Below are 11,520 nucleotides of genomic sequence, written 5' to 3'. Positions count from 1 at the left end.
ATCCAAGTGACTAGAGAGAATGAGGAGTTGAAGGAAATTGGTATCAGTAAGAAGATTGTACAGGAGAAATTAATGGGGCTAAAATTCAATAATCTCTGGAATAATTCCTACAGATTGGATGCCTGTAAATGTCAGCTTGCCATTTGCGAAAGGAGCAAAGGAAAAAGCATGACTTTCAGAAAGCTTTTGATGAAGTCCCCCGCTGGAGGTTGCTTAGAAAAATTGAAGCATATAGAACAGGAAGTAATGTGTTGGCATGAATTAAGGATTGGCTAACAGACAGAAAACGAAGAGTCAGAACAAATGGGCCTTTCTCACATTGGTATTAGAGTACAGCAAGGCCCCAGTTGTTCATATGTATCAACAATTTGGATAAAAACCAAAAGAACTGCGGATGCTATAAATCAGGAACAAAAACAAAGTTGCTGGAAAAGCTCAGTAGGTCTGGCAGCATCTGTGGAGGAGAAAACAGAGTTAACGTTTCAGGACCGGTGACCCTTCCTCAGAACCGATGGTGGCTGGGAAAACGTCAGTTTATATGCATATAGAGTCTGCTACACTGGGGAAACGAAGCGTAGACTTGGCAACCACTTCACAGAACATCTACATTCTGCTCACAAAAAAGACCCTGAACTACGTGTTGCCTGTCATTTCAATGCACCACCCTGCTCTCTGGTCAACATCTCTGTCTCTGCCTTGCTACAGTGTTCCAGTGAAGCCCAATGCAAGCTGGAGGAACAACACCTCATTTTCCGCTTGGGGACCCTACAGCCCTCCAGTTCAATAATTTTAGGACCTAAACTCTCCCATGTCCCAGCCCCCCACCCCACACACCAGGTCTTGTTACCATATAGCCTGCCACTACACACCCCCTGTTGTTAGTCACTAACAGTCCCCATTAACAACTATTCACCCTCCCAGCCTGATCGTTAGCAACTCCTTTGTCTGTCCAACTGTCTTTCTCTCTCTTTGGGCTCTATCTTATCGTTTACCCCCTACCCCACCCACCTCCCTATTTTCTGCATATAAACTGACATTTTCCAGCCACCATCAGTTCTGAGGAAGGGTCACCGGACCTGAAACGTTAACTCTGTTTTCTCCTCCACAGATGCTGCCAGACCTGCTGAGCTTTTCCAGCAACTTTGTTTTTGTTCAACAATTTGGATGTTGGGACCAAATTTGGAATAATGTGAGGTTATTCACTTTGATAGGAAGAACAGATATGCAAAGTATGTCTTAAATGGTGAGAGGTTGGAAAGTGTAGATATGCAAAGGGACTTGAGGTCCTTGTCAATAAGTCACTGGAGGCTAACAGCAGGTGCAGCAAGCTTTTAGGAAAGTTAATGGAATGTTAAACTTTATCATAAGAGGATTTCAATACAGGAGGAGTGAAGTCTTGCTTCAATTCTAAAGGACCTTTAGTTCGATCATACCTGAGCTACCCTGTTCAATTCTGAGGAAAGGTCACCTGACCCGAAACATTAACTCTGATTTTTTTCTTCACAGATGCTGCCACACCTGCTGAGCTTTTCCACCGGCTTCTGTTTTTGTTCCTGATTTACAGCATCCGCAGTTCTTTCGATTGTTATACTTTGTTCAATTTTGGTTTCCTTATCTCAGGAATGATATTGTCAAAGAGGCAGTACAATGAAGTTTCACCAAACATGTTCCTGGGATGGTAGGATGGAAATTAAGAGAGATTGGGCAAATTGGGCCTGTATTCTGTACAGTTTTGACAAATGAGAGGTGATCTAATTGAAACCTACAAAATACATGAAGTGATAAATAAGGTAGATGTTTCCACTGTTTGAGGAATATAGAACCACAATGCACAATTTAAAATAAGGGAAATGCTATCTGGGACTAAAATTAGGAGAATTGTTTTTTACACCAATGGTGGTTAATCTTTTGAATTCTGTACCACAGAGGGCTGTGATAGCTCTGTCTTTGAGTATATTTAAAATAGTGGTTGATTAAATTTTTGATTATCAACGGCAGACGGAGTCTCGGGATAACGTGGGATAAACATACTTAAGAGTTCAATCGGTCGTGATGGTATATTGCAGAGCAGGCTCGATGGGCTGAATATCCTACTCCTGTTTGTATATGACAGTACCATGCATTGGATGTTTAGGTCATTTATGAAGTTAGTATAGTTTCATAAGTTAAAGCACACTACTGGTACAACATCTGTCAGCCTGACCGGCTATGGCCGTACTATCAGGTGGCAGTAATGTATTTTTGATGTGTAATGGATTCTGATGCATTCCAGCTGCTATCCAGGAAATATACTTTCTCTTCATATGGTGCTGTCAATGAAATTCATTGTAGAATGCCTATGATGCTGTGGTAGCAAGACTTGTTTCTCATGGATCTTCAGATGTGTCATCACAGCTTGCTGCTCCATCAAAATTCAAAGTGCCAACAAAAAAAACTGTGGGTGAATCTGCAACAGAAATCTATTTTATTATGTATCATTTGATGAAATAGGGTTTGATTTTTCAAACATGGAAGATGAAAGCAATTTGTGAGAATGCTGTTGGAAATTTAGTAATGCAGCTATGCATAATTGGTTCTATTTTTTTCTGTAAATTAAACAATCTCCATCAATCTCAGTCCACTGTGGATTTATTTCAGAAAGCTGCTTTTATTTTTTAAGTGCTGGTTAAGAATTTTAAGAAATTAAGTTTTATATGGCATTGAATTATTAGTTCAAATTGTTGTAGCATAAACCCAATGTCAATTTAGAAGATGACTTTTCTTTGACTTTTTAATCCTTATACAATTTTATTTCTGTCAAGTTAAGCACCAGGATAACATATTAAATGAGTGTAGCCAAAATAGTCTTTAATCCATTGGTATGCTCTGCTAAACACTCCATCAAGCTACCTGTAGGTATGTACCAGTGTTGTAGCATGATGTTGAATTAGCCTCATTTGCAATCTGGATAATGTCTTGTGAGAAGTTCATTCAGAGGGACTTGCTGAATTTTTATAGCTGTCTCCTCTGTAATTTGCACTGTTGAGAATGAGTACTTCATATAATGAGATATATTGGGAACTTTAATTGCAGTTGTATGAATACATTTAAGTTTTCAATTGATACTAATAGTCGGAAGATTAAGTGTGTTCCCAAATCTGGAAGTGCTCTGTTTTCAATCTGAAAATCACTGCTAATACTTTGGGGAAATTTGTGTATTGCTCTGAATTCATATCGTAAATTTACTTGAAGAATAAAATTGATATTTTTAAAACTCTATTGCTCTGCTTAGTCAGCACTGAAGGTTTTAAAATGTTTTAAGTCAGTTTATGTTGGTGAAATGTGGATGCATATTGCTATGGTAACTTATAAGTGTTATGAATAAAAATTTCCGTATTGGAATCTCACAAGGCTGTTATCCATCCAAAAGATCTTACAAGTGATTTAAGCAACTAAGTACAACCTGTGGAAAGGTTAAATGTGCATGGGAAACATTTTCCTCCAAATGAAGTTGTAAGCCTGACTTTCAACTTTGAAATGTGTGGAAACATTTTGCATAAACATAAATCATTTCATTGTGTACACTTTTTTCTTCATTTCAGCTGCCAAAATTTTTCTTCCATTCAGTTAATGTTAAGTATCCACCTCCTCCTTTGCCTTTGCTGTAGGGCCTTCCTCTCCAAGAATTTACTTTTCACAAAGTAGGAAAGAAGCCTGAACTAAGATTGATGTGGGAACCAGAGACATTGGACCAGAAGCCAATTTATCAGGTATTTGTTTATGGGCTCTGTTACGAGCAAAAAATATCTGTTGAATTATTGAAATTATTTTGTCACTAGGTCTGAAAATGTCTTTTCTATTTTATTGCTTTTTAAGAGAGTATTATAGACATAATTGCATTCTCTGAATTTTGTTGAGAAGGGTGAAAATGGAAACAGAAGAAGTAGGCGCAGAAAGAAACAATATGGTCTCCTGAACCTATTTCACCATTTATAGATGATTATGGCTGTCCTTCTGCTTCAAATCCACTATCTCACCTGGGTCTCGTAGTTCATGATTCCTTGAGGGGCCAAAAATCTACATATTAATCTTAAACATAATGAAGAATAAAGCTTCCACAATCCTCTGAGTTAGAAAAGTCCAAAATTCCACAACCCTTTGAGTAAAGAATTTTCTCCACCTATCCGTCCTAAATGTTCGGTCGCTTATCCTGAGACGGTGCCCTATCTTCTAGATTTATCAGTTAGATGAATAGCTTCTCAATGTCTACCATACCAATCCCCTTTAAAATCATGTGAGTTTCAATTACATCAATTCTCATTCCTCTGAACTTCAGGAGTATGGGCCCAATTCAGTCAACTCCTCATCATAAAGCAACCCTCTCATCTTGGGTACCTGCCTTGAACTAAGATCTAATGAACTTTTGCTGTACCATCTCCAATGCAGAACTATCCTTCCTTAAATATAAAGACAAAACCAAACACTATTGTAGTCTCACCAAAGTCCGGTATAATTGTAACAAGACTCCTTTCTTCTTGTACTATAATCCTTTTACAATGGACGCCAACATCCCATTTGCCTTCCGAATTACCTGCTGTGCCTATATACTGACTTAGTACGCCCAAGACTCTGTGAACATCCACAGTTAATACTCTACTTTTCTCTTCTTACAAACAAAGCGAATAACCTCATTCTTCCCCTCATTATACTCCATCTGTCAACTAGCTGCCCATCCACCACACCAGCATTCCCAACATAGCTTCCCAACAAGCTTTGCTTCATCAGAAAATTTAAATAATTTACTTTTCATCTCTTTATCTAAGTCATTAGTATAAATTATAATTTGTGATGTTAGGAAAAATGCTGGCCTTCCAATCTGAAAATGCCTCATTTATCCTTACACTCAGCTTCCTGTCAGTTAACCACTCCCATATCAATGCTAATATGTTATTCTACAGCATGTGCCCTTGTCTTGTGAATTAGCCTTTTTGTGCAGCACCTTTTTGGAAATCCAAGTACAGGATATTATATTACTGATTCCCTTCTACCTTATGAGCTATAAACCTGAAAATACTGATAAATCGATTCCAGCAATATCCTGACAACAGATGCCAAGCCAGCTGGCCTGTAGTCCCCTGTTTTCCTTCTTCCATTTTTCTTGAACAGTCTTACGGTGTCACATTTAAATTATCTGAATTAAACGAAAAATGGTAATCTCTTTGGGTGGTTAATTTAATTATGCTGAGTTCACAGAGTTACAATCTGAGTGCACTTAATGAACTTTTACAAGTCGTGTTCAAGGTCCACACATTTTCTTTTTTATTGCATAAGATAATTATCATTTGTGAAAGATTACTGCAATTAAAACAAATGTATTTATAATGGCACCTACACTTTATTTACTGAGCAACCCTTGTTGACTTTGCAATGAACTTTGTCGTTTAGGTAATAACCATCTTTGCACTGGTGGACATTGTCTTAAAGTCAGACAGCACAGCCCTGAAGTTCAGTGCCATTCTCAAGAAACCAAGTGGAGTTTGAGTATAAAGTCTTATATGAACTCTGAAAAATGCTGCTGAAACCAAAGTTACTGTTAACTGGAAAGTTTTTTTTTTAATACACAAAACATTGTTTAAAAATCAGTAACATTTTAATGGTAATTTTAAGTTTTAGCTGCATAGAGCTATTGTGGCAAGTTTTAGTTTAAGTGAAAATGTGTTGTAGGTAGTGGGGAACTTCAAAAAATGCATTTTGTTGCATATGTTTTAACAGTTATATATTATTTTCATAGTGCATTATGATATTGTTAGAAACTGAGGTTAAAGACGAGCAGTAATATCTGAAACCAGAGTGTGGTAAACATGACGTGATATTGAAATCAAATATTGTATGATGTGGAATATGTATCTAGACCAGCACTGTGCACAGAGTAATGAGAACCATCTGTTGTAATGTACTGTATTCTGAAGCAAATAATAAAACAATGCCTCATTCCAAATATTCATTTATTGCAATTTTCTCTAGTTGATAGTTCATGTTCTCAGTAGCCTAAGTCTTCACCTAATTGTCGCTTGCTTGAGCTTGCCACTGTCTTTAAGCCACTTCATATTACTTGCCAAATCTTACAAGTTTGGCTTTCCCAGTAATATGAAACATACTTCCCCACAGAGCATACTAGCACAATGATGTTGAGTTTGGGTGGGTGGGGTAGGAGACAGGACATGCCCTCCTTTTACAGCAATGACCCCAATCCAGAGAATTGAATCGAGAATCTAAGCTGGTACTTCCGCATATTGAGCAAATTTTTGCATTGTTGGCGACTTTCACCAACCTTCTCTCATCTGAAGTTCTGTCTGCAACAGCCTCCCAGCTCAAAGTTTTCCAACCCAGAAACAACTTTGGTCATGCAAATCAGGGCACACTTAATGGTATGTTCCTGGTGGATGTTGCCAAACAAATAGACCTTGGAGTGCAGGTTCATAGTTCCTTGAAGGTGGAGTTGCAGGTAGATAAGGTAGTGAAGAAAGTGTTTGGTACCCCTGCCTTTATTGGTCAGAGCATTGAGCATAGGAGTTGGGAGATCATATTGTAGCTGTATAGGACATTGGTTAGGCCACTTCTGGAATACTGCATTCGGTTCTGGTCTCCCTGCCATAGAAAAGATGTTGTGAAACTTAAAAGGGTTCAGAAAAGATTTACAAGGATGTTGCCAGGGTTGGAGGGTTTGAGCTATAGGGAGAGGCTGAATAGGTTGGGGCTATTTTCCCTGGCTCGTTGGAGGCTGCATGGGGGACTCTATAAAAGTTTATAAAATCTTGAGAGGCATGGATAGAATGAATAGTCAAGATTTTTTTTTTTACCAGGGTTAGGGGAGTCCATACTAGAGGGCATAGGTTTAAGATGAGAGGGGAAAGATTTAAGAGTGACCTAATAGACAAATTTTCACACAAAGGGCCGTGCATGTATGGAATAAGCTGCCAGAGGAAGTGATGGAGGTGGAACAGTTACAACATTTAAAAGACATCTGGATAGGTATATGAATAACAAGCATTTAGATGGATATGGGCCAAATGCTGCCAAATGGGACTAGATCGATTTAGGATATTTGGTCAGCATGGACCACTTGGACCGAAGAGTCTGTTTCCATGCTGTACATCTCCATAACGGTAACCCACTTCTAACTTCTGTCAAGGCAGACCCATTATTTCTGCCTGTTCCTGCCTCACAGAACTTATTTCTTCCTACCTCGACTGTATTTTTTCTCCCCTTGCCCAGTCCTTCTCCACTTACATCTGAGATTCTTTTGATGCTTTTCATCAGTTTCAGAATTTCCTGTTAGCGGCTCCAGCCACCTCCTATTTACTTTGGATGTGCAGTCCCTTTACACATCCATCCCCCAAAGGTGGTCTCAGGACTCTCCACTTCTTCCTGAAGAAAAGGCCTGAACTGTCCCCATTCTCTATCACCCTCCTCCACCTGATTCAGCTCGTTCTCACTTTGAATATCTTCTCCTTTAAGTCCTCTCACTTTCTTCAGGTCAAGAAATGAATCTAATCCCATTTGCCAGTATTTGGCCTATATCCCTCTAAACCCCTCCTACTCATGTACACATCTAGATGCCTTTTAAATGTAATTGTACCAGCCTCCACCACTTTCTCTGGCAGCTCATTACATACACGCACCACTCTCTGCATGAAAAAGTTGCCCCTTAGGTCCCTTTTAAATCTTCTCCCTCTCAACTTAAACCTATGCCTTCTAGTTTTGAACTCCCCTATCCTGGGGAAAAGACCTTGATTATTCATCCTATCCATGCCCCTCGTGATTTTATAAACTTCCATAAGGTCAAGGTGTTACTTCCCTGTCTTATTCTGGTAATTGGAAAAATTTATCAATTTTGCTTCCATTTCTGCCCAGCCCTCATATTCACCTGGTTCATCTCCGACTCCTCTCTTCCCTTCCTGGACATCTCTGTTTCTGTTTCTGTTTCTGGGGATAGACTGGCTGCCAATATCCATTACAAACCCACTGACTCCTACAGTTACCTAGACTATACATCCTCACACACTGGCTTCCTGCCAGTTTCTCCATCTCTGTTGCATTTGTTCTGATGATGCCACCTACTTCAGGGGACCTCAGAAGTGTCCACCTTTTCCCTCAACCGAGGATTCCCCACTACCATGGTCAACAGGGCCCTTAGCTGTATTCAACCCATCTTCTGTACTTCTGCTCTCTCCCCTTCGCTTCCCTCTCACAACAATGATAGGGTTCCCCATTTCATCACTTACCACCCCACCAGCCTCTACATCCAAAGGATCATTAACTGTCATTTCCATCACCTCCAACGGAATGTGCCACCAGACACCTATTCGCCTCCCCTCATCAGCATTCTGCAAGGATCGTGCCTCTGGGACACTCTGGTCCACTCCTCCTGCTCTCTAAAAACCATCCCTAAACCCCAGTGGCACCTTCCCATGCAATTGCAGATGGTGTAATACCTGTCAGTTTACCTCCTTCCTCCTCACCATCCAAGACTCTAGACACAGCTTCCAGGTGAAGTAGTGATTTACTTGTAGTTCTTCAATTTAGTCTGCTATATTCACTGCTCACAATGTAGTCTCCCCTACATTGAGGAGACAAAACACAGACTGGGCAAGTTACACATCATCTACGTTCTGCCCACAAAAATGACCCCAAGCTTAAAGATGCCTGCCACTTCAACATAACACCTTGTACCCTGGCCAATATCTGTCTCACGCTTGCTGCAGTGCTCCAGTGAAGCTCAGCGCAAATGCAAAAAAATGTCCTCTAATTTTCCATTTCCTGCAGCCTCTAGGACTAAACATTGAATTTAATAACTTTACAGTCTGATTCCATCCTTCAGTGTTTTTCACCAATCCCCATACCCAGTGCTGTTGGGACATGGGTTGCTTTTGGCACAGGTCACCATCCTCACTTAACTCCTAGGCCTATTATCTCATTATATGGGTTGATTTTGGTACAGCTCACCCATTCTCTCCTATTCTTAGCTCTTATTATCACCTGTTCAGCTTTACTTTTGTCCTGCCTGCTATGCATTATCTCTTTATTTACCTACCCCTTTCATATTTCTCTTTTTGGGCTCCATCTTCACCTATCCACTCATCTCTTCTCCACATACCCAGAATCCACCCCCCCTCAACTTTTCCCCCAGCTGCTAAAAATTCTGATGAAGAGTCACCAGACTCAAAGCATTAACTCTGCTTTCTTCCCACAGATGCTGCCAGACCTGCTGATTTTCACCAGCAATTTCTATTTTTGTTTTGCATTTGCATCTGTTTTTTCAGATGAGATGTTACTCTTCCATTCACTGCTATCATGGCTGATCTTTGACATCAAAACCATCTTCCTGCATTGTCCTGACAATCCTTACTTCCCCTGGTATTCAAAATTCTAGTGATCTCTGCTTTGAATTTACTTGCCAGATGAGTGCCTATAGCATGCTTACGTAGACATTTTCAAAGATTCACAACTATTTGAGTTAAAAAAATCATTTTTCATAGGCTCAATCTATACAATCCTCTCATCCCAGCAATCAGCATAATGAACTCCAGTTACACTCCTTGTAAGGCAAGTTTATTATTACTGAATAAAGGAGATAAAGACTTTATAAAGGTATGGAGGGGAATCTTCCCAGACCCTGAACAAAGCGGGCAACAGTAAGTCAGTTGAAAAAATGCAGCAAGATCGAAAAACTAGTTTCTTTCTAAAGAGTAGTGAGACACCAATTTGCTTGCATTAACATCTCATTCTCACCTTATTTGTATACAGTTTGCTATTTTCCTGGGCAAAAAGAAAGTAGATAGCATCTGTTCCTAACATGAAAATCTGAACAGGTACCTGGCAAGTTCAATTCACCACTTACTCCTCCAGCTTGCTATGTTGGCCAGCATTCTCGAACATTTCGGGGCTTGCAATGACCATGTGTACCCTTCATCCAAGAATGTTTATATCATACATCAGCCTCACCACATCCTTGTGGCGTATCTCTGACTTATTTAAAATACAGTTTACCACTTCAATACTACTCTTTGGAGTTCACTGAAACCTTACATTGCAAGGCTGTTGCGAGACTGCTTAGCTCAGGGAAATGCACTCATCTCATGCATTGGAACAGGATGCACCTCATGTCAAGACTCATAGCTTGCTCTTTTAGCACACAGTCAGTTTGTGCTGACTTGGTTTCTCACAGAGTCTCAAACTTGCTTTTTTGCATGTTGCTGCATTATTCTGAACATAGAGCCTCACAATATTTGTGTCTTGCCTTGCCTTTTCGTGTAGATGCAAATAAATGGCTTATTCTCATTGTCAGGAGTATTCAGTCAAGAGGTGCAAACATGTTGGTTTAGGGCACAGTGTTACATCAATGTCGCATTTACAGCATGTGCCAGCAGCTAAGATAGCCAAGATGCTACATTTGCTTTAACCCAGCTCAGAGCCGGAGGGGAATAGTCCTCAGTCAAGTCAAGGGGGCATGTTGCTAATCAGCAAATGCCTCCATAGTCAGTCAAGAACATTTCCAGAGTTTGGACATGGTCCGTCAGCCACTTGGGGTGTTCAGGTTGAGAGATTCTGCGTCATTAAGTCTAATGAGTGGGCCATAGTCAGCCCTGCAGGTCCAGAGCAGCCATCTGGGGTATCGGGGAATCGCGGAAGTCCGTCAGGGAGCTGCACAAAGACCAGTCAGGGCTCTGGTCATTCATCAGTTGGGGCTGTCCTTCCAAGTCAGTCAGGGGGTGGTCCTTGGTCAGCCCTCGGGTTATGTATGCTGAAAGTCAAGGTGGGGGCAAGTTAGGCAGTCACAGTTGTGGGGATTGGAAGCAACATGCTAGGATGCAGAGGGGGCAATGAGCGTGAAGGAGGATAAATCAGCATAAAACAATGGAATATGCAAGTGCATTTTCAACAAGTTAGTAACTGTTAACATGGGTTAGTATAAGGGAAGGGGGTCATCAATGCTCATCATTTCCCTACCTTCAACGGGGGTGGGAGTCAGTGCATCACGGTAGTTAATATAACCAGGTTGTTGGTCTGGGGCTCAGGTAAGTAATAAGGAGTGATGAAGACTTAAATGAAAGAGTTGGATGTTAACGTGTGGAAGCTCAGTACCGATGCAAGGAAGAAAGCAACATTAAGGGTTGGGAATCACATAGACTAAGAGGCCTAGCCTATGACTAATTGTTACCTTCCATTGTCATCTGAATTACAAATATGCAATGAAAATGAAAATGGCCGCTACTACATCCAGAGTGGGTGGAGTGTTTTTTTTCTATCTAAGCTTGCAGGCTCTAATTGTAATCAATGTGAGGGGCCTTCAAGGCAATTGCATTAATCAGGCACGTACACAGTACTTTTTTAAACATTCGTGTGATGTAGGCGTTGCTCGCTGGGCCAACCATTTATTGGCCATTCCTCATGCTGGTGCTTGAACTGCAAGAATCCATTTTGTGTAGGCAGACCCACAATACTGTTAGCGAGGAAGCTCCAGGCTTTTGATTCAGCGAC

At 40.5% G+C, this 11,520-nt stretch overlaps 1 long non-coding RNA gene across 1 annotated transcript; it reads left to right on the top strand.

Annotated features, from left to right (window-relative positions):
- The first annotated feature begins 1,097 nt into the window (after positions 1 to 1,097).
- LOC125484681 lies at positions 1,098 to 5,977 on the top strand. The gene is made up of 2 exons (XR_007263502.1): positions 1,098 to 3,749; positions 5,425 to 5,977. It is a non-coding gene; the product is annotated as an uncharacterized LOC125484681 (long non-coding RNA).
- Positions 5,978 to 11,520: the final 5,543 nt, after the last annotated feature.

This window comes from Rhincodon typus, chromosome 13 (assembly GCF_021869965.1).
Source record: "Rhincodon typus isolate 14 chromosome 13, sRhiTyp1.1, whole genome shotgun sequence".
NCBI classification, from domain to species: Eukaryota; Metazoa; Chordata; class Chondrichthyes; order Orectolobiformes; family Rhincodontidae; genus Rhincodon; species Rhincodon typus.
The sequence above is the reverse complement of the archived record's forward strand: the minus strand, read 5'-3'. Positions and strand labels throughout refer to the sequence as shown.